At 49.4% G+C, this 22933-nt stretch overlaps 46 non-coding genes across 46 annotated transcripts; 20 read left to right on the forward strand and 26 right to left on the reverse strand.

The window, feature by feature from the left end:
* The first annotated feature begins 267 nt into the window (after positions 1-267).
* On the forward strand, positions 268-349 carry trnas-cga (transfer RNA serine (anticodon CGA)). Its single transcript has one exon. It is a non-coding gene; the product is annotated as a tRNA-Ser (tRNA).
* A 422-nt stretch (positions 350-771) lies between these two features.
* On the forward strand, positions 772-844 carry trnak-uuu (transfer RNA lysine (anticodon UUU)). The gene has a single exon. It is a non-coding gene; the product is annotated as a tRNA-Lys (tRNA).
* Positions 845-1455: 611 nt separating this feature from the next.
* On the reverse strand, positions 1456-1570 carry LOC141311237 (U5 spliceosomal RNA). The gene has a single exon (XR_012348701.1). It is a non-coding gene; the product is annotated as a U5 spliceosomal RNA (small nuclear RNA).
* Positions 1571-2150: 580 nt separating this feature from the next.
* On the reverse strand, positions 2151-2222 carry trnag-ucc (transfer RNA glycine (anticodon UCC)). Its single transcript has one exon. It is a non-coding gene; the product is annotated as a tRNA-Gly (tRNA).
* A 262-nt stretch (positions 2223-2484) lies between these two features.
* On the reverse strand, positions 2485-2600 carry LOC141311212 (U5 spliceosomal RNA). The gene has a single exon (XR_012348676.1). It is a non-coding gene; the product is annotated as a U5 spliceosomal RNA (small nuclear RNA).
* Positions 2601-2851: 251 nt separating this feature from the next.
* trnas-cga (transfer RNA serine (anticodon CGA)) lies at positions 2852-2933 on the forward strand. Its single transcript has one exon. It is a non-coding gene; the product is annotated as a tRNA-Ser (tRNA).
* A 422-nt stretch (positions 2934-3355) lies between these two features.
* trnak-uuu (transfer RNA lysine (anticodon UUU)) lies at positions 3356-3428 on the forward strand. Its single transcript has one exon. It is a non-coding gene; the product is annotated as a tRNA-Lys (tRNA).
* Positions 3429-4038: 610 nt separating this feature from the next.
* Positions 4039-4153, reverse strand: LOC141311238 (U5 spliceosomal RNA). Its single transcript, XR_012348702.1, has one exon. It is a non-coding gene; the product is annotated as a U5 spliceosomal RNA (small nuclear RNA).
* A 582-nt stretch (positions 4154-4735) lies between these two features.
* On the reverse strand, positions 4736-4807 carry trnag-ucc (transfer RNA glycine (anticodon UCC)). Its single transcript has one exon. It is a non-coding gene; the product is annotated as a tRNA-Gly (tRNA).
* A 262-nt stretch (positions 4808-5069) lies between these two features.
* LOC141311198 (U5 spliceosomal RNA) lies at positions 5070-5185 on the reverse strand. The gene has a single exon (XR_012348663.1). It is a non-coding gene; the product is annotated as a U5 spliceosomal RNA (small nuclear RNA).
* Positions 5186-5436: 251 nt separating this feature from the next.
* On the forward strand, positions 5437-5518 carry trnas-cga (transfer RNA serine (anticodon CGA)). Its single transcript has one exon. It is a non-coding gene; the product is annotated as a tRNA-Ser (tRNA).
* Positions 5519-5941: 423 nt separating this feature from the next.
* On the forward strand, positions 5942-6014 carry trnak-uuu (transfer RNA lysine (anticodon UUU)). The gene has a single exon. It is a non-coding gene; the product is annotated as a tRNA-Lys (tRNA).
* A 610-nt stretch (positions 6015-6624) lies between these two features.
* On the reverse strand, positions 6625-6739 carry LOC141311282 (U5 spliceosomal RNA). The gene has a single exon (XR_012348745.1). It is a non-coding gene; the product is annotated as a U5 spliceosomal RNA (small nuclear RNA).
* Positions 6740-7314: 575 nt separating this feature from the next.
* trnag-ucc (transfer RNA glycine (anticodon UCC)) lies at positions 7315-7386 on the reverse strand. Its single transcript has one exon. It is a non-coding gene; the product is annotated as a tRNA-Gly (tRNA).
* A 262-nt stretch (positions 7387-7648) lies between these two features.
* On the reverse strand, positions 7649-7764 carry LOC141311165 (U5 spliceosomal RNA). The gene has a single exon (XR_012348630.1). It is a non-coding gene; the product is annotated as a U5 spliceosomal RNA (small nuclear RNA).
* A 251-nt stretch (positions 7765-8015) lies between these two features.
* trnas-cga (transfer RNA serine (anticodon CGA)) lies at positions 8016-8097 on the forward strand. Its single transcript has one exon. It is a non-coding gene; the product is annotated as a tRNA-Ser (tRNA).
* Positions 8098-8520: 423 nt separating this feature from the next.
* On the forward strand, positions 8521-8593 carry trnak-uuu (transfer RNA lysine (anticodon UUU)). Its single transcript has one exon. It is a non-coding gene; the product is annotated as a tRNA-Lys (tRNA).
* Positions 8594-9178: 585 nt separating this feature from the next.
* On the reverse strand, positions 9179-9293 carry LOC141311239 (U5 spliceosomal RNA). The gene has a single exon (XR_012348704.1). It is a non-coding gene; the product is annotated as a U5 spliceosomal RNA (small nuclear RNA).
* A 405-nt stretch (positions 9294-9698) lies between these two features.
* On the forward strand, positions 9699-9770 carry trnad-guc (transfer RNA aspartic acid (anticodon GUC)). The gene has a single exon. It is a non-coding gene; the product is annotated as a tRNA-Asp (tRNA).
* Positions 9771-9873: 103 nt separating this feature from the next.
* On the reverse strand, positions 9874-9945 carry trnag-ucc (transfer RNA glycine (anticodon UCC)). Its single transcript has one exon. It is a non-coding gene; the product is annotated as a tRNA-Gly (tRNA).
* A 262-nt stretch (positions 9946-10207) lies between these two features.
* On the reverse strand, positions 10208-10323 carry LOC141311195 (U5 spliceosomal RNA). The gene has a single exon (XR_012348660.1). It is a non-coding gene; the product is annotated as a U5 spliceosomal RNA (small nuclear RNA).
* A 252-nt stretch (positions 10324-10575) lies between these two features.
* On the forward strand, positions 10576-10657 carry trnas-cga (transfer RNA serine (anticodon CGA)). Its single transcript has one exon. It is a non-coding gene; the product is annotated as a tRNA-Ser (tRNA).
* A 422-nt stretch (positions 10658-11079) lies between these two features.
* trnak-uuu (transfer RNA lysine (anticodon UUU)) lies at positions 11080-11152 on the forward strand. The gene has a single exon. It is a non-coding gene; the product is annotated as a tRNA-Lys (tRNA).
* A 611-nt stretch (positions 11153-11763) lies between these two features.
* On the reverse strand, positions 11764-11878 carry LOC141311240 (U5 spliceosomal RNA). Its single transcript, XR_012348705.1, has one exon. It is a non-coding gene; the product is annotated as a U5 spliceosomal RNA (small nuclear RNA).
* Positions 11879-12458: 580 nt separating this feature from the next.
* trnag-ucc (transfer RNA glycine (anticodon UCC)) lies at positions 12459-12530 on the reverse strand. Its single transcript has one exon. It is a non-coding gene; the product is annotated as a tRNA-Gly (tRNA).
* A 262-nt stretch (positions 12531-12792) lies between these two features.
* On the reverse strand, positions 12793-12908 carry LOC141311213 (U5 spliceosomal RNA). Its single transcript, XR_012348677.1, has one exon. It is a non-coding gene; the product is annotated as a U5 spliceosomal RNA (small nuclear RNA).
* Positions 12909-13159: 251 nt separating this feature from the next.
* On the forward strand, positions 13160-13241 carry trnas-cga (transfer RNA serine (anticodon CGA)). The gene has a single exon. It is a non-coding gene; the product is annotated as a tRNA-Ser (tRNA).
* Positions 13242-13663: 422 nt separating this feature from the next.
* On the forward strand, positions 13664-13736 carry trnak-uuu (transfer RNA lysine (anticodon UUU)). The gene has a single exon. It is a non-coding gene; the product is annotated as a tRNA-Lys (tRNA).
* A 610-nt stretch (positions 13737-14346) lies between these two features.
* Positions 14347-14461, reverse strand: LOC141311242 (U5 spliceosomal RNA). The gene has a single exon (XR_012348707.1). It is a non-coding gene; the product is annotated as a U5 spliceosomal RNA (small nuclear RNA).
* Positions 14462-15043: 582 nt separating this feature from the next.
* On the reverse strand, positions 15044-15115 carry trnag-ucc (transfer RNA glycine (anticodon UCC)). Its single transcript has one exon. It is a non-coding gene; the product is annotated as a tRNA-Gly (tRNA).
* A 262-nt stretch (positions 15116-15377) lies between these two features.
* LOC141311199 (U5 spliceosomal RNA) lies at positions 15378-15493 on the reverse strand. Its single transcript, XR_012348664.1, has one exon. It is a non-coding gene; the product is annotated as a U5 spliceosomal RNA (small nuclear RNA).
* Positions 15494-15744: 251 nt separating this feature from the next.
* On the forward strand, positions 15745-15826 carry trnas-cga (transfer RNA serine (anticodon CGA)). Its single transcript has one exon. It is a non-coding gene; the product is annotated as a tRNA-Ser (tRNA).
* A 423-nt stretch (positions 15827-16249) lies between these two features.
* Positions 16250-16322, forward strand: trnak-uuu (transfer RNA lysine (anticodon UUU)). Its single transcript has one exon. It is a non-coding gene; the product is annotated as a tRNA-Lys (tRNA).
* A 610-nt stretch (positions 16323-16932) lies between these two features.
* On the reverse strand, positions 16933-17047 carry LOC141311283 (U5 spliceosomal RNA). Its single transcript, XR_012348746.1, has one exon. It is a non-coding gene; the product is annotated as a U5 spliceosomal RNA (small nuclear RNA).
* A 400-nt stretch (positions 17048-17447) lies between these two features.
* On the forward strand, positions 17448-17519 carry trnad-guc (transfer RNA aspartic acid (anticodon GUC)). The gene has a single exon. It is a non-coding gene; the product is annotated as a tRNA-Asp (tRNA).
* Positions 17520-17622: 103 nt separating this feature from the next.
* Positions 17623-17694, reverse strand: trnag-ucc (transfer RNA glycine (anticodon UCC)). Its single transcript has one exon. It is a non-coding gene; the product is annotated as a tRNA-Gly (tRNA).
* A 262-nt stretch (positions 17695-17956) lies between these two features.
* On the reverse strand, positions 17957-18072 carry LOC141311166 (U5 spliceosomal RNA). The gene has a single exon (XR_012348631.1). It is a non-coding gene; the product is annotated as a U5 spliceosomal RNA (small nuclear RNA).
* Positions 18073-18323: 251 nt separating this feature from the next.
* On the forward strand, positions 18324-18405 carry trnas-cga (transfer RNA serine (anticodon CGA)). Its single transcript has one exon. It is a non-coding gene; the product is annotated as a tRNA-Ser (tRNA).
* A 423-nt stretch (positions 18406-18828) lies between these two features.
* On the forward strand, positions 18829-18901 carry trnak-uuu (transfer RNA lysine (anticodon UUU)). Its single transcript has one exon. It is a non-coding gene; the product is annotated as a tRNA-Lys (tRNA).
* A 585-nt stretch (positions 18902-19486) lies between these two features.
* LOC141311243 (U5 spliceosomal RNA) lies at positions 19487-19601 on the reverse strand. The gene has a single exon (XR_012348708.1). It is a non-coding gene; the product is annotated as a U5 spliceosomal RNA (small nuclear RNA).
* A 580-nt stretch (positions 19602-20181) lies between these two features.
* Positions 20182-20253, reverse strand: trnag-ucc (transfer RNA glycine (anticodon UCC)). Its single transcript has one exon. It is a non-coding gene; the product is annotated as a tRNA-Gly (tRNA).
* Positions 20254-20515: 262 nt separating this feature from the next.
* LOC141311214 (U5 spliceosomal RNA) lies at positions 20516-20631 on the reverse strand. The gene has a single exon (XR_012348678.1). It is a non-coding gene; the product is annotated as a U5 spliceosomal RNA (small nuclear RNA).
* A 251-nt stretch (positions 20632-20882) lies between these two features.
* On the forward strand, positions 20883-20964 carry trnas-cga (transfer RNA serine (anticodon CGA)). Its single transcript has one exon. It is a non-coding gene; the product is annotated as a tRNA-Ser (tRNA).
* A 422-nt stretch (positions 20965-21386) lies between these two features.
* On the forward strand, positions 21387-21459 carry trnak-uuu (transfer RNA lysine (anticodon UUU)). The gene has a single exon. It is a non-coding gene; the product is annotated as a tRNA-Lys (tRNA).
* A 610-nt stretch (positions 21460-22069) lies between these two features.
* On the reverse strand, positions 22070-22184 carry LOC141311245 (U5 spliceosomal RNA). The gene has a single exon (XR_012348709.1). It is a non-coding gene; the product is annotated as a U5 spliceosomal RNA (small nuclear RNA).
* Positions 22185-22765: 581 nt separating this feature from the next.
* trnag-ucc (transfer RNA glycine (anticodon UCC)) lies at positions 22766-22837 on the reverse strand. Its single transcript has one exon. It is a non-coding gene; the product is annotated as a tRNA-Gly (tRNA).
* Between the last annotated feature and the right edge of the window lie 96 nt (positions 22838-22933).

A 22933-nucleotide genomic window follows, 5' to 3' on the forward strand; every position in this document is an offset into this window, starting at 1 on the left:
AGAGAAACTCGAGCTATGGCTCCATTTCCTTGGGCCTGTGCGCTCCCTGTGCTAAACCACTACACTCACCAAGGGTAATCTAGGGTGCCGACACCTGCCAACATGAATTTAATGGCCCCCTCACTGTAAATGGGAGGAGTAAAAGTTAAAAAAGAAGAGCTCCTTTCTGCCACCTCCATTTTTCATCCGGGTGCAGTGCAGGTTGTCCGCGATGTCCTATGCTGCCCACATCTAGCCAACCAAAAAGCACGCAAAACACCCTCAGGTGTAGTCGTGGCTGAGAGGTTAAGGCGATGGACTCGAAATCCATTGGGGTCTCCCCGCGCAGGTTCGAACCCTGCCGACTACGAAGCGCTTTGCCTTCTTGGCTGTTTGCGACAGCAACTGTGCCTTCTCTACTTTTCCTGGAAGCTGATTTTTTCCCCCCTCTAACTCCAGTTGCTGCACGACAACTGGTCTTCCCACATCTCTTTTCAAGCAGTGTTTCCAAAGAACCAAGTCCAATGGAAGAGCTTTTAGGTGCTCTGATATAACAGTGTAAAAGAAGCCTACTCATTATGAACTTCTAGCACCATTTACTTCTCTGTCCAGGCCAAAAAAGTGTTAGCAAACTGTTGTGAAAAGAGTCCATTCATTCAATGTCACTGTTCCAAACTTGCCAGGAGAAGCCTATCAGTCTCAGCCCTAGTAGTCTGTGGCCTCCATCCTGCAGTACCGCAAACTTTAAGCAGACAGAGAATGCACATTGTTTGCTGTCATGCTCCCAATGTGGCCCGGATAGCTCAGTCGGTAGAGCATCAGACTTTTAATCTGAGGGTCCAGGGTTCAAGTCCCTGTTCGGGCGACAAGCTGTCAGTTTGCTACAGGCCTCCCCTCACGACCGAGTACGAAGGCTATGTGAGATGTTGAATTGAACTGTGACCCCTACTTCTTGGAAGGCACCCTTAAATTTGAGATCCCTTGGCAAACAAGCCAGTGAACCTGTAGGTTGGGGCACTTCTGAGTTTTTTTAAGCAGACCCGGCCGGTTAGTACTCTGCGTTGTGGCCGCAGCAACTCCGGTTCGAATCCGGGTCACGGCAGGCTTTTTGTGCAGGCGAACACAACACCGAGCTCCATTCTGCCACCTCCATTTTTCATCTGGGTACAGTGCAAGTTATACTATACCAACAACGCAGGCGGTGGACGCTGGCTTTCGCCGGTCAGAAAAGAATGCTCAAAGTGCACAAGTCACTGATAGGGCCAAAGGAGCCGGAAGCCATCTTTCTCTGGGCCCGTTCAGGGTTTGGATCCCGTTATGTACGAGAGAGCGCTGTCTTTTCATGCTGGCTAAAGAAATCTGAAGTTGCGACACAGGAAGCACAAAGGCTGCAAACACAGACCACGACGTGGCGCGCTTCGTTCCACTGCATGTTGGCAGTCGGCCAGATTCACTCTGCTCTTGACTCTCTAGTATAGCTCTGTTGTGAGCAGAGCCCCCAAAAATACAGGTCACTCGGAAATGTTTCTGTCCACGGAAATCTTCAGTAAAAGGCGAAAGATTTATGCGTTGATGAAGAGAAACTCGAGCTATGGCTCCAATCCCTTGGGCCTGTGCGCTCCCTTTGGTAAACCACTACGCTTACCAAGGGTAACCTAGGGTGCCGACGCCTGCCAACATGTTTTTCATCACCACCGTCACTCCAAATGGGAGGAGTACAAGTTACAAAAGTCCCTTCCATCTCCCAATATTCACAAACCCAATCAAGTCAATGTCATCCCTTTTTTCATGCCCCCCGTATGAAAAGTGAAAAGAAAAAAAAAATGTAAATAATAAAGTGGTCCAAATAATGACCCCCTGTAATGTGTATCATTCAAGATATTGAGAGACTTAATAAGGTCATGGCAGGTTGATCTGGTTTTTCATGGAGTAATGGCTCGTTTTGGTGATGTCGGTGAAATCACGCCGGCTGGGGGCGAAGGCCAGCAAGCGCAGCTCCTCGTTAGTATAGTGGACAGTATCTCCGCCTGTCACGCGGAAGACCGGGGTTCGATTCACCGACGGGGAGTCCTAGCTTTTTACTGCTTCTGAACGACTCATCCAAAAGTTTTTGGTGCAGACAGAGGTCACAGAAGCAATTCTGCTTCAACGTCAGCCGGAGCCAAAAGGAATGCGTTGGCCGGGAATCGAACCCGGGTCAACTGCTTGGAAGGCAGCTATGCTCACCACTATACCACCAACGCAGGTGGTGGATTTTAGCTTTTAGCATTCTGAAAGGAATGCTTGAAGCGCACGAGTCACTGATAGGGCCAAAGGAGCTGAAGCCATCTTTGTTTGGATCCCGTCATGTACGAGAGAGTGCTGTCTTTCCACGCTGGCTAAAGAAATTTGAAGTTGCGACGCAGAAAGCGCAAAGGCCGCAAACACAGACCATGATGAGGCGCGCTTCGTTCCACTGCACGTTGGCGGGCGGCCAGTTTGATTCTGCTCTTGACACTCCAGTACAGCTCTGCTGTGAGCAGAGCCCCCAAAAATACAGGTCACTCGCAAATGTTCCTCTCCACGGAAAACTTTAGTAAAAGGCGAAAGATTTATGCGTTGATGAAGAGAAACTCGAGCTATGGCTCCATTTCCTTGGGCCTGTGCGCTCCCTGTGCTAAACCACTACACTCACCAAGGGTAATCTAGGGTGCCGACACCTGCCAACATGAATTTAATGGCCCCCTCACTGTAAATGGGAGGAGTAAAAGTTAAAAAAGAAGAGCTCCTTTCTGCCACCTCCATTTTTCATCCGGGTGCAGTGCAGGTTGTCCGCGATGTCCTATGCTGCCCACATCTAGCCAACCAAAAAGCACGCAAAACACCCTCAGGTGTAGTCGTGGCTGAGAGGTTAAGGCGATGGTCTCGAAATCCACTGGGGTCTCCCCGCGCAGGTTCGAACCCTGCCGACTACGAAGCGCTTTGCCTTCTTGGCTGTTTGCGACAGCAACTGTGCCTTCTCTACTTTTCCTGGAAGCTGATTTTTTTCCCCCTCTAACTCCAGTTGCTGCAGGACAACTGGTCTTCCCACATCTCTTTTCAAGCAGTGTTTCCAAAGAACCAAGTCCAATGGAAGAGCTTTTAGGTGCTCTGATATAACAGTGTAAAAGAAGCCTACTCATTATGAACATCTAGCACCATTTACTTCTCTGTCCAGGCCAAAAAAGTGTTAGCAAACTGTTGTGAAAAGAGTCCATTCATTCAATGTCACTGTTCCAAACTTGCCAGGAGAAGCCTATCAGTCTCAGCCCTAGTAGTCTGTGGCCTTCATCCTGCAGTACCGCAAACTTTAAGCAGACAGAGAATGCACATTGTTTGCTGTCATGCACCCAATGCGGCCCGGATAGCTCAGTCGGTAGAGCATCAGACTTTTAATCTGAGGGTCCAGGGTTCAAGTCCCTGTTCGGGCGACAAGCTGTCAGTTTGCTACAGGCCTCCCCTCACGACCGAGTACGAAGGCTATGTGAGATGTTGAATTGAACTGTGACCCCTACTTCTTGGAAGGCACCCTTAAATTTGAGATCCCTTGGCAAACAAGCCAGTGAACCTGTAGGTTGGGGCACTTCTGAGTTTTTTTAAGCAGACCCGGCCGGTTAGTACTCTGCGTTGTGGCCGCAGCAACTCCCGTTCGAATCCGGGTCACGGCAGGCTTTTTGTGCAGGCGAACACAACACCGAGCTCCATTCTGCCACCTCCATTTTTCATCTGGGTACAGTGCAAGTTATACTATACCAACAACGCAGGCGGTGGACGCTGGCTTTCGCCGGTCAGAAAAGAATGCTCAAAGTGCACAAGTCACTGATAGGGCCAAAGGAGCGGAAGCCATCTTTGTTTGGGCCCGTTCAGGGTTTGGATCCCGTTATGTACGAGAGAGCGCTGTCTTTTCATGCTGGCTAAAGAAATCTGAAGTTGCGACACAGGAAGCACAAAGGCTGCAAACACAGACCACGACGTGGCGCGCTTCGTTCCACTGCATGTTGGCAGTCGGCCAGATTCACTCTGCTCTTGACTCTCTAGTATAGCTCTGTTGTGAGCAGAGCCCCCAAAAATACAGGTCACTCGGAAATGTTTCTGTCCACGGAAATCTTCAGTAAAAGGCGAAAGATTTATGCGTTGATGAAGAGAAACTCGAGCTATGGCTCCAATCCCTTGGGCCTGTGCGCTCCCTTTGGTAAACCACTACGCTTACCAAGGGTAACCTAGGGTGCCGACGCCTGCCAACATGTTTTTCATCACCACCGTCACTCCAAATGGGAGGAGTACAAGTTACAAAAGTCCCTTCCATCTCCCAATATTCACAAACCCAATCAAGTCAATGTCATCCCTTTTTTCATGCCCCCCGTATGAAAAGTGAAAAGAAAAAAAAAAAATGTAAATAATAAAGTGGTCCAAATAATGACCCCCTGTAATGTGTATCATTCAAGATATTGAGAGACTTAATAAGGTCATGGCAGGTTGATCTGGTTTTTCATGGAGTAATGGCTCGTTTTGGTGATGTCGGTGAAATCACGCCGGCTGGGGGCGAAGGCCAGCAAGCGCAGCTCCTCGTTAGTATAGTGGACATTATCTCCGCCTGTCTCGCGGAAGACCGGGGTTCGATCCCCTGACGGGGAGTCCTAGCTTTTTACTGCTTCTGAACGACTCATCCAAAAGTTTTTGGGGCAGACAGAGGTCACAGAAGCAATTCTGCTTCAACGTCAGCCGGAGCCAAAAGGAATGCGTTGGCCGGGAATCGAACCCGGGTCAACTGCTTGGAAGGCAGCTATGCTCACCACTATACCACCAACGCAGGTGGTGGATTCTAGCTTTTAGCATTCTGAAAGGAATGCTTGAAGCGCACGAGTCACTGATAGGGCCAAAGGAGCTGAAGCCATCTTTGTTTGGATCCCGTCATGTACGAGAGAGTGCTGTCTTTCCACGCTGGCTAAAGAAATTTGAAGTTGCGACGCAGAAAGCGCAAAGGCCGCAAACACAGACCATGATGAGGCGCGCTTCGTTCCACTGCACGTTGGCGGGCGGCCAGTTTGATTCTGCTCTTGACACTCCAGTACAGCTCTGCTGTGAGCAGAGCCCCCAAAAATACAGGTCACTCGCAAATGTTCCTCTCCACGGAAATCTTTAGTAAAAGGCGAAAGATTTATGCATTGATGAAGAGAAACTCGAGCTATGGCTCCATTTCCTTGGGCCTGTGCGCTCCCTGTGCTAAACCACTACACTCACCAAGGGTAATCTAGGGTGCCGACACCTGCCAACATGAATTTAATGGCCCCCTCACTGTAAATGGGAGGAGTAAAAGTTAAAAAAGAAGAGCTCCTTTCTGCCACCTCCATTTTTCATCCGGGTGCAGTGCAGGTTGTCCGCGATGTCCTATGCTCCCCACATCTAGCCAACCAAAAAGCACGCAAAACACCCTCAGGTGTAGTCGTGGCTGAGAGGTTAAGGCGATGGACTCGAAATCCATTGGGATCTCCCCGCGCAGGTTCGAACCGTGCCGACTACGAAGCGCTTTGCCTTCTTGGCTGTTTGCGACAGCAACTGTGCCTTCTCTGCTTTTCCTGGAAGCTGATTTTTTCCCCCCCTCTAACTCCAGTTGCTGCACGACAACTGGTCTTCCCACATCTCTTTTCAAGCAGTGTTTCCAAAGAACCAAGTCCAATGGAAGAGCTTTTAGGTGCTCTGATATAACAGTGTAAAAGAAGCCTACTCATTATGAACTTCTAGCACCATTTACTTCTCTGTCCAGGCCAAAAAAGTGTTAGCAAACTGTTGTGAAAAGAGTCCATTCATTCAATGTCACTGTTCCAAACTTGCCAGGAGAAGCCTATCAGTCTCAGCCCTAGTAGTCTGTGGCCTTCATCCTGCAGTACCGCAAACTTTAAGCAGACAGAGAATGCACATTGTTTGCTGTCATGCTCCCAATGTGGCCCGGATAGCTCAGTCGGTAGAGCATCAGACTTTTAATCTGAGGGTCCAGGGTTCAAGTCCCTGTTCGGGCGACAAACTGTCAGTTTGCTACAGGCCTCCCCTCACGACCGAGTACGAAGGCTATGTGAGATGTTGAATTGAACTGTGACCCCTACTTCTTGGAAGGCACCCTTAAATTTGAGATCCCTTGGCAAACAAGCCAGTGAACCTGTAGGTTGGGGCACTTCTGAGTTTTTTTAAGCAGACCCGGCCGGTTAGTACTCTGCGTTGTGGCCGCAGCAACTCCGGTTCGAATCCGGGTCACGGCAGGCTTTTTGTGCAGGCGAACACAACACCGAGCTCCATTCTGCCACCTCCATTTTTCATCTGGGTACAGTGCAAGTTATACTATACCAACAACGCAGGCGGTGGACGCTGGCTTTCGCCGGTCAGAATAGAATGCTCAAAGTGCACAAGTCACTGATAGGGCCAAAGGAGCGGAAGCCATCTTTGTCTGGGCCCGTTCAGGGTTTGGATCCCGTTATGTACGAGAGAGCGCTGTCTTTTCATGCTGGCTAAAGAAATCTGAAGTTGCGACACAGGAAGCACAAAGGCTGCAAACACAGACCACGATGCGGCGCGCTTCGTTCCACTGCATGTTGGCAGTCGGCCAGATTCACTCTGCTCTTGACTCTCTAGTATCGCTCTGTTGTGAGCAGAGCCCCCAAAAATACAGGTCACTCGGAAATGTTTCTGTCCACGGAAATCTTCAGTAAAAGGCGAAAGATTTATGCGTTGATGAAGAGAAACTCGAGCTATGGCTCCAATCCCTTGGGCCTGTGCGCTCCCTTTGGTAAACCACTACGCTTACCAAGGGTAACCTAGGGTGCCGACGCCTGCCAACATGTTTTTCATCACCACCGTCACTCCAAATGGGAGGAGTACAAGTTACAAAAGTCCCTTCCATCTCCCAATATTCACAAACCCAATCAAGTCAATGTCATCCCTTTTTTCATGCCCCCCGTATGAAAAGTGAAAAAAAAAATGTAAATAATAAAGTGGTCCAAATAATGACCCCCTGTAATGTGTATCATTCAAGATATTGAGAGACTTAATAAGGTCATGGCAGGTTGATCTGGTTTTTCATGGAGTAATGGCTCGTTTTGGTGATGTCGGTGAAATCACGCCGGCTGGGGGCGAAGGCCAGCAAACGCAGCTCCTCGTTAGTATAGTGGACAGTATCTCCGCCTGTCACGCGGAAGACTGGGGTTCGATTCCCCGACGGGGAGTCCTAGCTTTTTACTGCTTCTGAACGACTCATCCAAAAGTTTTTGGTGCAGACAGAGGTCACAGAAGCAATTCTGCTTCAACGTCAGCCGGAGCCAAAAGGAATGCGTTGGCCGGGAATCGAACCCGGGTCAACTGCTTGGAAGGCAGCTATGCTCACCACTATACCACCAACGCAGGTGGTGGATTTTAGCTTTTAGCATTCTGAAAGGAATGCTTGAAGCGCACGAGTCACTGATAGGGCCAAAGGAGCTGAAGCCATCTTTGTTTGGATCCCGTCATGTACGAGAGAGTGCTGTCTTTCCACGCTGGCTAAAGAAATTTGAAGTTGCGACGCAGAAAGCGCAAAGGCCGCAAACACAGACCATGATGAGGCGCGCTTCGTTCCACTGCACGTTGGCGGGCGGCCAGTTTGATTCTGCTCTTGACACTCCAGTACAGCTCTGCTGTGAGCAGAGCCCCCAAAAATACAGGTCACTCGCAAATGTTCCTCTCCACGGAAATCTTTAGTAAAAGGCGAAAGATTTATGCGTTGATGAAGAGAAACTCGAGCTATGGCTCCATTTCCTTGGGCCTGTGCGCTCCCTGTGCTAAACCACTACACTCACCAAGGGTAATCTAGGGTGCCGACACCTGCCAACATGAATTTAATGGCCCCCTCACTGTAAATGGGAGGAGTAAAAGTTAAAAAAGAAGAGCTCCTTTCTGCCACCTCCATTTTTCATCCAGGTGCAGTGCAGGTTGTCTGCGATGTCCTATGCTGCCCACATCTAGCCAACCAAAAAGCACGCAAAACACCCTCAGGTGTAGTCGTGGCTGAGAGGTTAAGGCGATGGTCTCGAAATCCACTGGGGTCTCCCCGCGCAGGTTCGAACCCTGCCGACTACGAAGCGCTTTGCCTTCTTGGCTGTTTGCGACAGCAACTGTGCCTTCTCTACTTTTCCTGGAAGCTGATTTTTTCCCCCCTCTAACTCCAGTTGCTGCACGACAACTGGTCTTCCCACATCTCTTTTCAAGCAGTGTTTCCAAAGAACCAAGTCCAATGGAAGAGCTTTTAGGTGCTCTGATATAACAGTGTAAAAGAAGCCTACTCATTATGAACATCTAGCACCATTTACTTCTCTGTCCAGGCCAAAAAAGTGTTAGCAAACTGTTGTGAAAAGAGTCCATTCATTCAATGTCACTGTTCCAAACTTGCCAGGAGAAGCCTATCAGTCTCAGCCCTAGTAGTCTGTGGCCTTCATCCTGCAGTACAGGCAAACTTTAAGCAGACAGAGAATGCACATTGTTTGCTGTCATGCTCCCAATGTGGCCCGGATAGCTCAGTCGGTAGAGCATCAGACTTTTAATCTGAGGGTCCAGGGTTCAAGTCCCTGTTCGGGCGACAAGCTGTCAGTTTGCTACAGGCCTCCCCTCACGACCGAGTACGAAGGCTATGTGAGATGTTGAATTGGACTGTGACCCCTACTTCTTGGAAGGCACCCTTAAATTTGAGATCCCTTGGCAAACAAGCCAGTGAACCTGTAGGTTGGGGCACTTCTGAGTTTTTTTAAGCAGACCCGGCCGTTTAGTACTCTGCGTTGTGGCCGCAGCAACTCCGGGTCACGGCAGGCTTTTTGTGCAGGCGAACACAACACCGAGCTCCATTCTGCCACCTCCATTTTTCATCTGGGTACAGTGCAAGTTATACTATACCAACAACGCAGGCGGTGGACGCTGGCTTTCGCCGGTCAGAAAAGAATGCTCAAAGTGCACAAGTCACTGATAGGGCCAAAGGAGCGGAAGCCATCTTTGTTTGGGCCCGTTCAGGGTTTGGATCCCGTTATGTACGAGAGAGCGCTGTCTTTTCATGCTGGCTAAAGAAATCTGAAGTTGCGACACAGGAAGCACAAAGGCTGCAAACACAGACCACGACGCGGCGCGCTTCGTTCCACTGCATGTTGGCAGTCGGCCAGATTCACTCTAGTATAGCTCTGTTGTGAGCAGAGCCCCCAAAAATACAGGTCACTCGGAAATGTTTCTGTCCACGGAAATCTTCAGTAAAAGGCGAAAGATTTATGCGTTGATGAAGAGAAACTCGAGCTATGGCTCCAATCCCTTGGGCCTGTGCGCTCCCTTTGGTAAACCACTACGCTTACCAAGGGTAACCTAGGGTGCCGACGCCTGCCAACATGTTTTTCATCACCACCGTCACTCCAAATGGGAGGAGTACAAGTTACAAAAGTCCCTTCCATCTCCCAATATTCACAAACCCAATCAAGTCAATGTCATCCCTTTTTTCATGCCCCCCGTATGAAAAGTGAAAAGAAAAAAAAAATGTAAATAATAAAGTGGTCCAAATAATGACCCCCTGTAATGTGTATCATTCAAGATATTGAGAGACTTAATAAGGTCATGGCAGGTTGATCTGGTTTTTCATGGAGTAATGGCTCGTTTTGGTGATGTCGGTGAAATCACGCCGGCTGGGGGCGAAGGCCAGCAAGCGCAGCTCCTCGTTAGTATAGTGGACAGTATCTCCGCCTGTCACGCGGAAGACCGGGGTTCGATTCCCCGACGGGGAGTCCTAGCTTTTTACTGCTTCTGAACGACTCATCCAAAAGTTTTTGGTGCAGACAGAGGTCACAGAAGCAATTCTGCTTCAACGTCAGCCGGAGCCAAAAGGAATGCGTTGGCCGGGAATCGAACCCGGGTCAACTGCTTGGAAGGCAGCTATGCTCACCACTATACCACCAACGCAGGTGGTTTATTCTAGCTTTTAGCATTCTGAAAGGAATGCTTGAAGCGCACGAGTCACTGATAGGGCCAAAGGAGCTGAAGCCATCTTTGTTTGGATCCCGTCATGTACGAGAGAGTGCTGTCTTTCCACGCTGGCTAAAGAAATTTGAAGTTGCGACGCAGAAAGCGCAAAGGCCGCAAACACAGACCATGATGAGGCGCGCTTCGTTCCACTGCACGTTGGCGGGCGGCCAGTTTGATTCTGCTCTTGACACTCCAGTACAGCTCTGCTGTGAGCAGAGCCCCCCAAAAATACAGGTCACTCGCAAATGTTCCTCTCCACGGAAATCTTTAGTAAAAGGCGAAAGATTTATGCGTTGATGAAGAGAAACTCGAGCTATGGCTCCATTTCCTTGGGCCTGTGCGCTCCCTGTGCTAAACCACTACACTCACCAAGGGTAATCTAGGGTGCCGACACCTGCCAACATGAATTTAATGGCCCCCTCACTGTAAATGGGAGGAGTAAAAGTTAAAAAAGAAGAGCTCCTTTCTGCCACCTCCATTTTTCATCCGGGTGCAGTGCAGGTTGTCCGCGATGTCCTATGCTGCCCACATCTAGCCAACCAAAAAGCACGCAAAACACCCTCAGGTGTAGTCGTGGCTGAGAGGTTAAGGCGATGGACTCGAAATCCATTGGGGTCTCCCCGCGCAGGTTCGAACCCTGCCGACTACGAAGCGCTTTGCCTTCTTGGCTGTTTGCGACAGCAACTGTGCCTTCTCTACTTTTCCTGGAAGCTGATTTTTTCCCCCCTCTAACTCCAGTTGCTGCACGACAACTGGTCTTCCCACATCTCTTTTCAAGCAGTGTTTCCAAAGAACCAAGTCCAATGGAAGAGCTTTTAGGTGCTCTGATATAACAGTGTAAAAGAAGCCTACTCATTATGAACTTCTAGCACCATTTACTTCTCTGTCCAGGCCAAAAAAGTGTTAGCAAACTGTTGTGAAAAGAGTCCATTCATTCAATGTCACTGTTCCAAACTTGCCAGGAGAAGCCTATCAGTCTCAGCCCTAGTAGTCTGTGGCCTCCATCCTGCAGTACCGCAAACTTTAAGCAGACAGAGAATGCACATTGTTTGCTGTCATGCTCCCAATGTGGCCCGGATAGCTCAGTCGGTAGAGCATCAGACTTTTAATCTGAGGGTCCAGGGTTCAAGTCCCTGTTCGGGCGACAAGCTGTCAGTTTGCTACAGGCCTCCCCTCACGACCGAGTACGAAGGCTATGTGAGATGTTGAATTGAACTGTGACCCCTACTTCTTGGAAGGCACCCTTAAATTTGAGATCCCTTGGCAAACAAGCCAGTGAACCTGTAGGTTGGGGCACTTCTGAGTTTTTTTAAGCAGACCCGGCCGGTTAGTACTCTGCGTTGTGGCCGCAGCAACTCCGGTTCGAATCCGGGTCACGGCAGGCTTTTTGTGCAGGCGAACACAACACCGAGCTCCATTCTGCCACCTCCATTTTTCATCTGGGTACAGTGCAAGTTATACTATACCAACAACGCAGGCGGTGGACGCTGGCTTTCGCCGGTCAGAAAAGAATGCTCAAAGTGCACAAGTCACTGATAGGGCCAAAGGAGCCGGAAGCCATCTTTCTCTGGGCCCGTTCAGGGTTTGGATCCCGTTATGTACGAGAGAGCGCTGTCTTTTCATGCTGGCTAAAGAAATCTGAAGTTGCGACACAGGAAGCACAAAGGCTGCAAACACAGACCACGACGTGGCGCGCTTCGTTCCACTGCATGTTGGCAGTCGGCCAGATTCACTCTGCTCTTGACTCTCTAGTATAGCTCTGTTGTGAGCAGAGCCCCCAAAAATACAGGTCACTCGGAAATGTTTCTGTCCACGGAAATCTTCAGTAAAAGGCGAAAGATTTATGCGTTGATGAAGAGAAACTCGAGCTATGGCTCCAATCCCTTGGGCCTGTGCGCTCCCTTTGGTAAACCACTACGCTTACCAAGGGTAACCTAGGGTGCCGACGCCTGCCAACATGTTTTTCATCACCACCGTCACTCCAAATGGGAGGAGTACAAGTTACAAAAGTCCCTTCCATCTCCCAATATTCACAAACCCAATCAAGTCAATGTCATCCCTTTTTTCATGCCCCCCGTATGAAAAGTGAAAAGAAAAAAAAAATGTAAATAATAAAGTGGTCCAAATAATGACCCCCTGTAATGTGTATCATTCAAGATATTGAGAGACTTAATAAGGTCATGGCAGGTTGATCTGGTTTTTCATGGAGTAATGGCTCGTTTTGGTGATGTCGGTGAAATCACGCCGGCTGGGGGCGAAGGCCAGCAAGCGCAGCTCCTCGTTAGTATAGTGGACAGTATCTCCGCCTGTCACGCGGAAGACCGGGGTTCGATTCACCGACGGGGAGTCCTAGCTTTTTACTGCTTCTGAACGACTCATCCAAAAGTTTTTGGTGCAGACAGAGGTCACAGAAGCAATTCTGCTTCAACGTCAGCCGGAGCCAAAAGGAATGCGTTGGCCGGGAATCGAACCCGGGTCAACTGCTTGGAAGGCAGCTATGCTCACCACTATACCACCAACGCAGGTGGTGGATTTTAGCTTTTAGCATTCTGAAAGGAATGCTTGAAGCGCACGAGTCACTGATAGGGCCAAAGGAGCTGAAGCCATCTTTGTTTGGATCCCGTCATGTACGAGAGAGTGCTGTCTTTCCACGCTGGCTAAAGAAATTTGAAGTTGCGACGCAGAAAGCGCAAAGGCCGCAAACACAGACCATGATGAGGCGCGCTTCGTTCCACTGCACGTTGGCGGGCGGCCAGTTTGATTCTGCTCTTGACACTCCAGTACAGCTCTGCTGTGAGCAGAGCCCCCAAAAATACAGGTCACTCGCAAATGTTCCTCTCCACGGAAAACTTTAGTAAAAGGCGAAAGATTTATGCGTTGATGAAGAGAAACTCGAGCTATGGCTCCATTTCCTTGGGCCTGTGCGCTCCCTGTGCTAAACCACTACACTCACCAAGGGTAATCTAGGGTGCCGACACCTGCCAACATGAATTTAATGGCCCCCTCACTGTAAATGGGAGGAGTAAAAGTTAAAAAAGAAGAGCTCCTTTCTGCCACCTCCATTTTTCATCCGGGTGCAGTGCAGGTTGTCCGCGATGTCCTATGCTGCCCACATCTAGCCAACCAAAAAGCACGCAAAACACCCTCAGGTGTAGTCGTGGCTGAGAGGTTAAGGCGATGGTCTCGAAATCCACTGGGGTCTCCCCGCGCAGGTTCGAACCCTGCCGACTACGAAGCGCTTTGCCTTCTTGGCTGTTTGCGACAGCAACTGTGCCTTCTCTACTTTTCCTGGAAGCTGATTTTTTTCCCCCTCTAACTCCAGTTGCTGCAGGACAACTGGTCTTCCCACATCTCTTTTCAAGCAGTGTTTCCAAAGAACCAAGTCCAATGGAAGAGCTTTTAGGTGCTCTGATATAACAGTGTAAAAGAAGCCTACTCATTATGAACATCTAGCACCATTTACTTCTCTGTCCAGGCCAAAAAAGTGTTAGCAAACTGTTGTGAAAAGAGTCCATTCATTCAATGTCACTGTTCCAAACTTGCCAGGAGAAGCCTATCAGTCTCAGCCCTAGTAGTCTGTGGCCTTCATCCTGCAGTACCGCAAACTTTAAGCAGACAGAGAATGCACATTGTTTGCTGTCATGCACCCAATGCGGCCCGGATAGCTCAGTCGGTAGAGCATCAGACTTTTAATCTGAGGGTCCAGGGTTCAAGTCCCTGTTCGGGCGACAAGCTGTCAGTTTGCTACAGGCCTCCCCTCACGACCGAGTACGAAGGCTATGTGAGATGTTGAATTGAACTGTGACCCCTACTTCTTGGAAGGCACCCTTAAATTTGAGATCCCTTGGCAAACAAGCCAGTGAACCTGTAGGTTGGGGCACTTCTGAGTTTTTTTAAGCAGACCCGGCCGGTTAGTACTCTGCGTTGTGGCCGCAGCAACTCCGGTTCGAATCCGGGTCACGGCAGGCTTTTTGTGCAGGCGAACACAACACCGAGCTCCATTCTGCCACCTCCATTTTTCATCTGGGTACAGTGCAAGTTATACTATACCAACAACGCAGGCGGTGGACGCTGGCTTTCGCCGGTCAGAAAAGAATGCTCAAAGTGCACAAGTCACTGATAGGGCCAAAGGAGCGGAAGCCATCTTTGTTTGGGCCCGTTCAGGGTTTGGATCCCGTTATGTACGAGAGAGCGCTGTCTTTTCATGCTGGCTAAAGAAATCTGAAGTTGCGACACAGGAAGCACAAAGGCTGCAAACACAGACCACGACGTGGCGCGCTTCGTTCCACTGCATGTTGGCAGTCGGCCAGATTCACTCTGCTCTTGACTCTCTAGTATAGCTCTGTTGTGAGCAGAGCCCCCAAAAATACAGGTCACTCGGAAATGTTTCTGTCCACGGAAATCTTCAGTAAAAGGCGAAAGATTTATGCGTTGATGAAGAGAAACTCGAGCTATGGCTCCAATCCCTTGGGCCTGTGCGCTCCCTTTGGTAAACCACTACGCTTACCAAGGGTAACCTAGGGTGCCGACGCCTGCCAACATGTTTTTCATCACCACCGTCACTCCAAATGGGAGGAGTACAAGTTACAAAAGTCCCTTCCATCTCCCAATATTCACAAACCCAATCAAGTCAATGTCATCCCTTTTTTCATGCCCCCCGTATGAAAAGTGAAAAGAAAAAAAAAAAATGTAAATAATAAAGTGGTCCAAATAATGACCCCCTGTAATGTGTATCATTCAAGATATTGAGAGACTTAATAAGGTCATGGCAGGTTGATCTGGTTTTTCATGGAGTAATGGCTCGTTTTGGTGATGTCGGTGAAATCACGCCGGCTGGGGGCGAAGGCCAGCAAGCGCAGCTCCTCGTTAGTATAGTGGACATTATCTCCGCCTGTCTCGCGGAAGACCGGGGTTCGATCCCCTGACGGGGAGTCCTAGCTTTTTACTGCTTCTGAACGACTCATCCAAAAGTTTTTGGGGCAGACAGAGGTCACAGAAGCAATTCTGCTTCAACGTCAGCCGGAGCCAAAAGGAATGCGTTGGCCGGGAATCGAACCCGGGTCAACTGCTTGGAAGGCAGCTATGCTCACCACTATACCACCAACGCAGGTGGTGGATTCTAGCTTTTAGCATTCTGAAAGGAATGCTTGAAGCGCACGAGTCACTGATAGGGCCAAAGGAGCTGAAGCCATCTTTGTTTGGATCCCGTCATGTACGAGAGAGTGCTGTCTTTCCACGCTGGCTAAAGAAATTTGAAGTTGCGACGCAGAAAGCGCAAAGGCCGCAAACACAGACCATGATGAGGCGCGCTTCGTTCCACTGCACGTTGGCGGGCGGCCAGTTTGATTCTGCTCTTGACACTCCAGTACAGCTCTGCTGTGAGCAGAGCCCCCAAAAATACAGGTCACTCGCAAATGTTCCTCTCCACGGAAATCTTTAGTAAAAGGCGAAAGATTTATGCATTGATGAAGAGAAACTCGAGCTATGGCTCCATTTCCTTGGGCCTGTGCGCTCCCTGTGCTAAACCACTACACTCACCAAGGGTAATCTAGGGTGCCGACACCTGCCAACATGAATTTAATGGCCCCCTCACTGTAAATGGGAGGAGTAAAAGTTAAAAAAGAAGAGCTCCTTTCTGCCACCTCCATTTTTCATCCGGGTGCAGTGCAGGTTGTCCGCGATGTCCTATGCTCCCCACATCTAGCCAACCAAAAAGCACGCAAAACACCCTCAGGTGTAGTCGTGGCTGAGAGGTTAAGGCGATGGACTCGAAATCCATTGGGATCTCCCCGCGCAGGTTCGAACCGTGCCGACTACGAAGCGCTTTGCCTTCTTGGCTGTTTGCGACAGCAACTGTGCCTTCTCTGCTTTTCCTGGAAGCTGATTTTTTCCCCCCCTCTAACTCCAGTTGCTGCACGACAACTGGTCTTCCCACATCTCTTTTCAAGCAGTGTTTCCAAAGAACCAAGTCCAATGGAAGAGCTTTTAGGTGCTCTGATATAACAGTGTAAAAGAAGCCTACTCATTATGAACTTCTAGCACCATTTACTTCTCTGTCCAGGCCAAAAAAGTGTTAGCAAACTGTTGTGAAAAGAGTCCATTCATTCAATGTCACTGTTCCAAACTTGCCAGGAGAAGCCTATCAGTCTCAGCCCTAGTAGTCTGTGGCCTTCATCCTGCAGTACCGCAAACTTTAAGCAGACAGAGAATGCACATTGTTTGCTGTCATGCTCCCAATGTGGCCCGGATAGCTCAGTCGGTAGAGCATCAGACTTTTAATCTGAGGGTCCAGGGTTCAAGTCCCTGTTCGGGCGACAAACTGTCAGTTTGCTACAGGCCTCCCCTCACGACCGAGTACGAAGGCTATGTGAGATGTTGAATTGAACTGTGACCCCTACTTCTTGGAAGGCACCCTTAAATTTGAGATCCCTTGGCAAACAAGCCAGTGAACCTGTAGGTTGGGGCACTTCTGAGTTTTTTTAAGCAGACCCGGCCGGTTAGTACTCTGCGTTGTGGCCGCAGCAACTCCGGTTCGAATCCGGGTCACGGCAGGCTTTTTGTGCAGGCGAACACAACACCGAGCTCCATTCTGCCACCTCCATTTTTCATCTGGGTACAGTGCAAGTTATACTATACCAACAACGCAGGCGGTGGACGCTGGCTTTCGCCGGTCAGAATAGAATGCTCAAAGTGCACAAGTCACTGATAGGGCCAAAGGAGCGGAAGCCATCTTTGTCTGGGCCCGTTCAGGGTTTGGATCCCGTTATGTACGAGAGAGCGCTGTCTTTTCATGCTGGCTAAAGAAATCTGAAGTTGCGACACAGGAAGCACAAAGGCTGCAAACACAGACCACGATGCGGCGCGCTTCGTTCCACTGCATGTTGGCAGTCGGCCAGATTCACTCTGCTCTTGACTCTCTAGTATCGCTCTGTTGTGAGCAGAGCCCCCAAAAATACAGGTCACTCGGAAATGTTTCTGTCCACGGAAATCTTCAGTAAAAGGCGAAAGATTTATGCGTTGATGAAGAGAAACTCGAGCTATGGCTCCAATCCCTTGGGCCTGTGCGCTCCCTTTGGTAAACCACTACGCTTACCAAGGGTAACCTAGGGTGCCGACGCCTGCCAACATGTTTTTCATCACCACCGTCACTCCAAATGGGAGGAGTACAAGTTACAAAAGTCCCTTCCATCTCCCAATATTCACAAACCCAATCAAGTCAATGTCATCCCTTTTTTCATGCCCCCCGTATGAAAAGTGAAAAAAAAAATGTAAATAATAAAGTGGTCCAAATAATGACCCCCTGTAATGTGTATCATTCAAGATATTGAGAGACTTAATAAGGTCATGGCAGGTTGATCTGGTTTTTCATGGAGTAATGGCTCGTTTTGGTGATGTCGGTGAAATCACGCCGGCTGGGGGCGAAGGCCAGCAAGCGCAGCTCCTCGTTAGTATAGTGGACAGTATCTCCGCCTGTCACGCGGAAGACCGGGGTTCGATTCCCCGACGGGGAGTCCTAGCTTTTTACTGCTTCTGAACGACTCATCCAAAAGTTTTTGGTGCAGACAGAGGTCACAGAAGCAATTCTGCTTCAACGTCAGCCGGAGCCAAAAGGAATGCGTTGGCCGGGAATCGAACCCGGGTCAACTGCTTGGAAGGCAGCTATGCTCACCACTATACCACCAACGCAGGTGGTGGATTTTAGCTTTTAGCATTCTGAAAGGAATGCTTGAAGCGCACGAGTCACTGATAGGGCCAAAGGAGCTGAAGCCATCTTTGTTTGGATCCCGTCATGTACGAGAGAGTGCTGTCTTTCCACGCTGGCTAAAGAAATTTGAAGTTGCGACGCAGAAAGCGCAAAGGCCGCAAACACAGACCATGATGAGGCGCGCTTCGTTCCACTGCACGTTGGCGGGCGGCCAGTTTGATTCTGCTCTTGACACTCCAGTACAGCTCTGCTGTGAGCAGAGCCCCCAAAAATACAGGTCACTCGCAAATGTTCCTCTCCACGGAAATCTTTAGTAAAAGGCGAAAGATTTATGCGTTGATGAAGAGAAACTCGAGCTATGGCTCCATTTCCTTGGGCCTGTGCGCTCCCTGTGCTAAACCACTACACTCACCAAGGGTAATCTAGGGTGCCGACACCTGCCAACATGAATTTAATGGCCCCCTCACTGTAAATGGGAGGAGTAAAAGTTAAAAAAGAAGAGCTCCTTTCTGCCACCTCCATTTTTCATCCAGGTGCAGTGCAGGTTGTCTGCGATGTCCTATGCTGCCCACATCTAGCCAACCAAAAAGCACGCAAAACACCCTCAGGTGTAGTCGTGGCTGAGAGGTTAAGGCGATGGTCTCGAAATCCACTGGGGTCTCCCCGCGCAGGTTCGAACCCTGCCGACTACGAAGCGCTTTGCCTTCTTGGCTGTTTGCGACAGCAACTGTGCCTTCTCTACTTTTCCTGGAAGCTGATTTTTTCCCCCCTCTAACTCCAGTTGCTGCACGACAACTGGTCTTCCCACATCTCTTTTCAAGCAGTGTTTCCAAAGAACCAAGTCCAATGGAAGAGCTTTTAGGTGCTCTGATATAACAGTGTAAAAGAAGCCTACTCATTATGAACATCTAGCACCATTTACTTCTCTGTCCAGGCCAAAAAAGTGTTAGCAAACTGTTGTGAAAAGAGTCCATTCATTCAATGTCACTGTTCCAAACTTGCCAGGAGAAGCCTATCAGTCTCAGCCCTAGTAGTCTGTGGCCTTCATCCTGCAGTACAGGCAAACTTTAAGCAGACAGAGAATGCACATTGTTTGCTGTCATGCTCCCAATGTGGCCCGGATAGCTCAGTCGGTAGAGCATCAGACTTTTAATCTGAGGGTCCAGGGTTCAAGTCCCTGTTCGGGCGACAAGCTGTCAGTTTGCTACAGGCCTCCCCTCACGACCGAGTACGAAGGCTATGTGAGATGTTGAATTGGACTGTGACCCCTACTTCTTGGAAGGCACCCTTAAATTTGAGATCCCTTGGCAAACAAGCCAGTGAACCTGTAGGTTGGGGCACTTCTGAGTTTTTTTAAGCAGACCCGGCCGTTTAGTACTCTGCGTTGTGGCCGCAGCAACTCCGGGTCACGGCAGGCTTTTTGTGCAGGCGAACACAACACCGAGCTCCATTCTGCCACCTCCATTTTTCATCTGGGTACAGTGCAAGTTATACTATACCAACAACGCAGGCGGTGGACGCTGGCTTTCGCCGGTCAGAAAAGAATGCTCAAAGTGCACAAGTCACTGATAGGGCCAAAGGAGCGGAAGCCATCTTTGTTTGGGCCCGTTCAGGGTTTGGATCCCGTTATGTACGAGAGAGCGCTGTCTTTTCATGCTGGCTAAAGAAATCTGAAGTTGCGACACAGGAAGCACAAAGGCTGCAAACACAGACCACGACGCGGCGCGCTTCGTTCCACTGCATGTTGGCAGTCGGCCAGATTCACTCTAGTATAGCTCTGTTGTGAGCAGAGCCCCCAAAAATACAGGTCACTCGGAAATGTTTCTGTCCACGGAAATCTTCAGTAAAAGGCGAAAGATTTATGCGTTGATGAAGAGAAACTCGAGCTATGGCTCCAATCCCTTGGGCCTGTGCGCTCCCTTTGGTAAACCACTACGCTTACCAAGGGTAACCTAGGGTGCCGACGCCTGCCAACATGTTTTTCATCACCACCGTCACTCCAAATGGGAGGAGTACAAGTTACAAAAGTCCCTTCCATCTCCCAATATTCACAAACCCAATCAAGTCAATGTCATCCCTTTTTTCATGCCCCCCGTATGAAAAGTGAAAAGAAAAAAAAAATGTAAATAATAAAGTGGTCCAAATAATGACCCCCTGTAATGTGTATCATTCAAGATATTGAGAGACTTAATAAGGTCATGGCAGGTTGATCTGGTTTTTCATGGAGTAATGGCTCGTTTTGGTGATGTCGGTGAAATCACGCCGGCTGGGGGCGAAGGCCAGCAAGCGCAGCTCCTCGTTAGTATAGTGGACAGTATCTCCGCCTGTCACGCGGAAGACCGGGGTTCGATTCACCGACGGGGAGTCCTAGCTTTTTACTGCTTCTGAACGACTCATCCAAAAGTTTTTGGTGCAGACAGAGGTCACAGAAGCAATTCTGCTTCAACGTCAGCCGGAGCCAAAAGGAATGCGTTGGCCGGGAATCGAACCCGGGTCAACTGCTTGGAAGGCAGCTATGCTCACCACTATACCACCAACGCAGGTGGTGGATTTTAGCTTTTAGCATTCTGAAAGGAATGCTTGAAGCGCACGAGTCACTGATAGGGCCAAAGGAGCTGAAGCCATCTTTGTTTGGATCCCGTCATGTACGAGAGAGTGCTGTCTTTCCACGCTGGCTAAAGAAATTTGAAGTTGCGACGCAGAAAGCGCAAAGGCCGCAAACACAGACCATGATGAGGCGCGCTTCGTTCCACTGCACGTTGGCGGGCGGCCAGTTTGATTCTGCTCTTGACACTCCAGTACAGCTCTGCTGTGAGCAGAGCCCCCAAAAATACAGGTCACTCGCAAATGTTCCTCTCCACGGAAAACTTTAGTAAAAGGCGAAAGATTTATGCGTTGATGAAGAGAAACTCGAGCTATGGCTCCATTTCCTTGGGCCTGTGCGCTCCCTGTGCTAAACCACTACACTCACCAAGGGTAATCTAGGGTGCCGACACCTGCCAACATGAATTTAATGGCCCCCTCACTGTAAATGGGAGGAGTAAAAGTTAAAAAAGAAGAGCTCCTTTCTGCCACCTCCATTTTTCATCCGGGTGCAGTGCAGGTTGTCCGCGATGTCCTATGCTGCCCACATCTAGCCAACCAAAAAGCACGCAAAACACCCTCAGGTTTAGTCGTGGCTGAGAGGTTAAGGCGATGGACTCGAAATCCATTGGGGTCTCCCCGCGCAGGTTCGAACCCTGCCGACTACGAAGCGCTTTGCCTTCTTGGCTGTTTGCGACAGCAACTGTGCCTTCTCTACTTTTCCTGGAAGCTGATTTTTTTCCCCCTCTAACTCCAGTTGCTGCAGGACAACTGGTCTTCCCACATCTCTTTTCAAGCAGTGTTTCCAAAGAACCAAGTCCAATGGAAGAGCTTTTAGGTGCTCTGATATAACAGTGTAAAAGAAGCCTACTCATTATGAACATCTAGCACCATTTACTTCTCTGTCCAGGCCAAAAAAGTGTTAGCAAACTGTTGTGAAAAGAGTCCATTCATTCAATGTCACTGTTCCAAACTTGCCAGGAGAAGCCTATCAGTCTCAGCCCTAGTAGTCTGTGGCCTTCATCCTGCAGTACCGCAAACTTTAAGCAGACAGAGAATGCACATTGTTTGCTGTCATGCACCCAATGCGGCCCGGATAGCTCAGTCGGTAGAGCATCAGACTTTTAATCTGAGGGTCCAGGGTTCAAGTCCCTGTTCGGGCGACAAGCTGTCAGTTTGCTACAGGCCTCCCCTCACAACCGAGTACGAAGGCTATGTGAGATGTTGAATTGAACTGTGACCCCTACTTCTTGGAAGGCACCCTTAAATTTGAGATCCCTTGGCAAACAAGCCAGTGAACCTGTAGGTTGGGGCACTTCTGAGTTTTTTTAAGCAGACTCGGCCGGTTAGTACTCTGCGTTGTGGCCACAGCAACTCCCGTTCGAATCCGGGTCACGGCAGGCTTTTTGTGCAGGCGAACACAACACCGAGCTCCATTCTGCCACCTCCATTTTTCATCTGGGTACAGTGCAAGTTATACTATACCAACAACGCAGGCGGTGGACGCTGGCTTTCGCCGGTCAGAAAAGAATGCTCAAAGTGCACAAGTCACTGATAGGGCCAAAGGAGTGGAAGCCATCTTTGTTTGGGCCCGTTCAGGGTTTGGATCCCGTTATGTACGAGAGAGCGCTGTCTTTTCATGCTGGCTAAAGAAATCTGAAGTTGCGACACAGGAAGCACAAAGGCTGCAAACACAGACCACGACGTGGCGCGCTTCGTTCCACTGCATGTTGGCAGTCGGCCAGATTCACTCTGCTCTTGACTCTCTAGTATAGCTCTGTTGTGAGCAGAGCCCCCAAAAATACAGGTCACTCGGAAATGTTTCTGTCCACGGAAATCTTCAGTAAAAGGCGAAAGATTTATGCGTTGATGAAGAGAAACTCGAGCTATGGCTCCAATCCCTTGGGCCTGTGCGCTCCCTTTGGTAAATCACTACGCTTACCAAGGGTAACCTAGGGTGCCGACGCCTGCCAACATGTTTTTCATCACCACCGTCACTCCAAATGGGAGGAGTACAAGTTACAAAAGTCCCTTCCATCTCCCAATATTCACAAACCCAATCAAGTCAATGTCATCCCTTTTTTCATGCCCCCCGTATGAAAAGTGAAAAAAAACAAACAAATGTAAATAATAAAGTGGTCCAAATAATGACCCCCTGTAATGTGTATCATTCAAGATATTGAGAGACTTAATAAGGTCATGGCAGGTTGATCTGGTTTTTCATGGAGTAATGGCTCGTTTTGGTGATGTCGGTGAAATCACACCGGCTGGGGGCGAAGGCCAGCAAGCGCAGCTTCTCGTTAGTATAGTGGACAGTATCTCCGCCTGTCACGCGGAAGACCGGGGTTCGATTCCCCGACGGGGAGTCCTAGCTTTTTACTGCTTCTGAACGACTCATCCAAAAGTTTTTGGTGCAGACAGAGGTCACAGAAGCAATTCTGCTTCAACGTCAGCCGGAGCCAAAAGGAATGCGTTGGCCGGGAATCGAACCCGGGTCAACTGCTTGGAAGGCAGCTATGCTCACCACTATACCACCAACGCAGGTGGTGGATTTTAGCTTTTAGCATTCTGAAAGGAATGCTTGAAGCGCACGAGTCACTGATAGGGCCAAAGGAGCTGAAGCCATCTTTGTTTGGA

This window comes from Garra rufa, unplaced genomic scaffold (assembly GCF_049309525.1).
Source record: "Garra rufa unplaced genomic scaffold, GarRuf1.0 hap1_unplaced_003, whole genome shotgun sequence".
Taxonomy (NCBI): domain Eukaryota; kingdom Metazoa; phylum Chordata; class Actinopteri; order Cypriniformes; family Cyprinidae; genus Garra; species Garra rufa.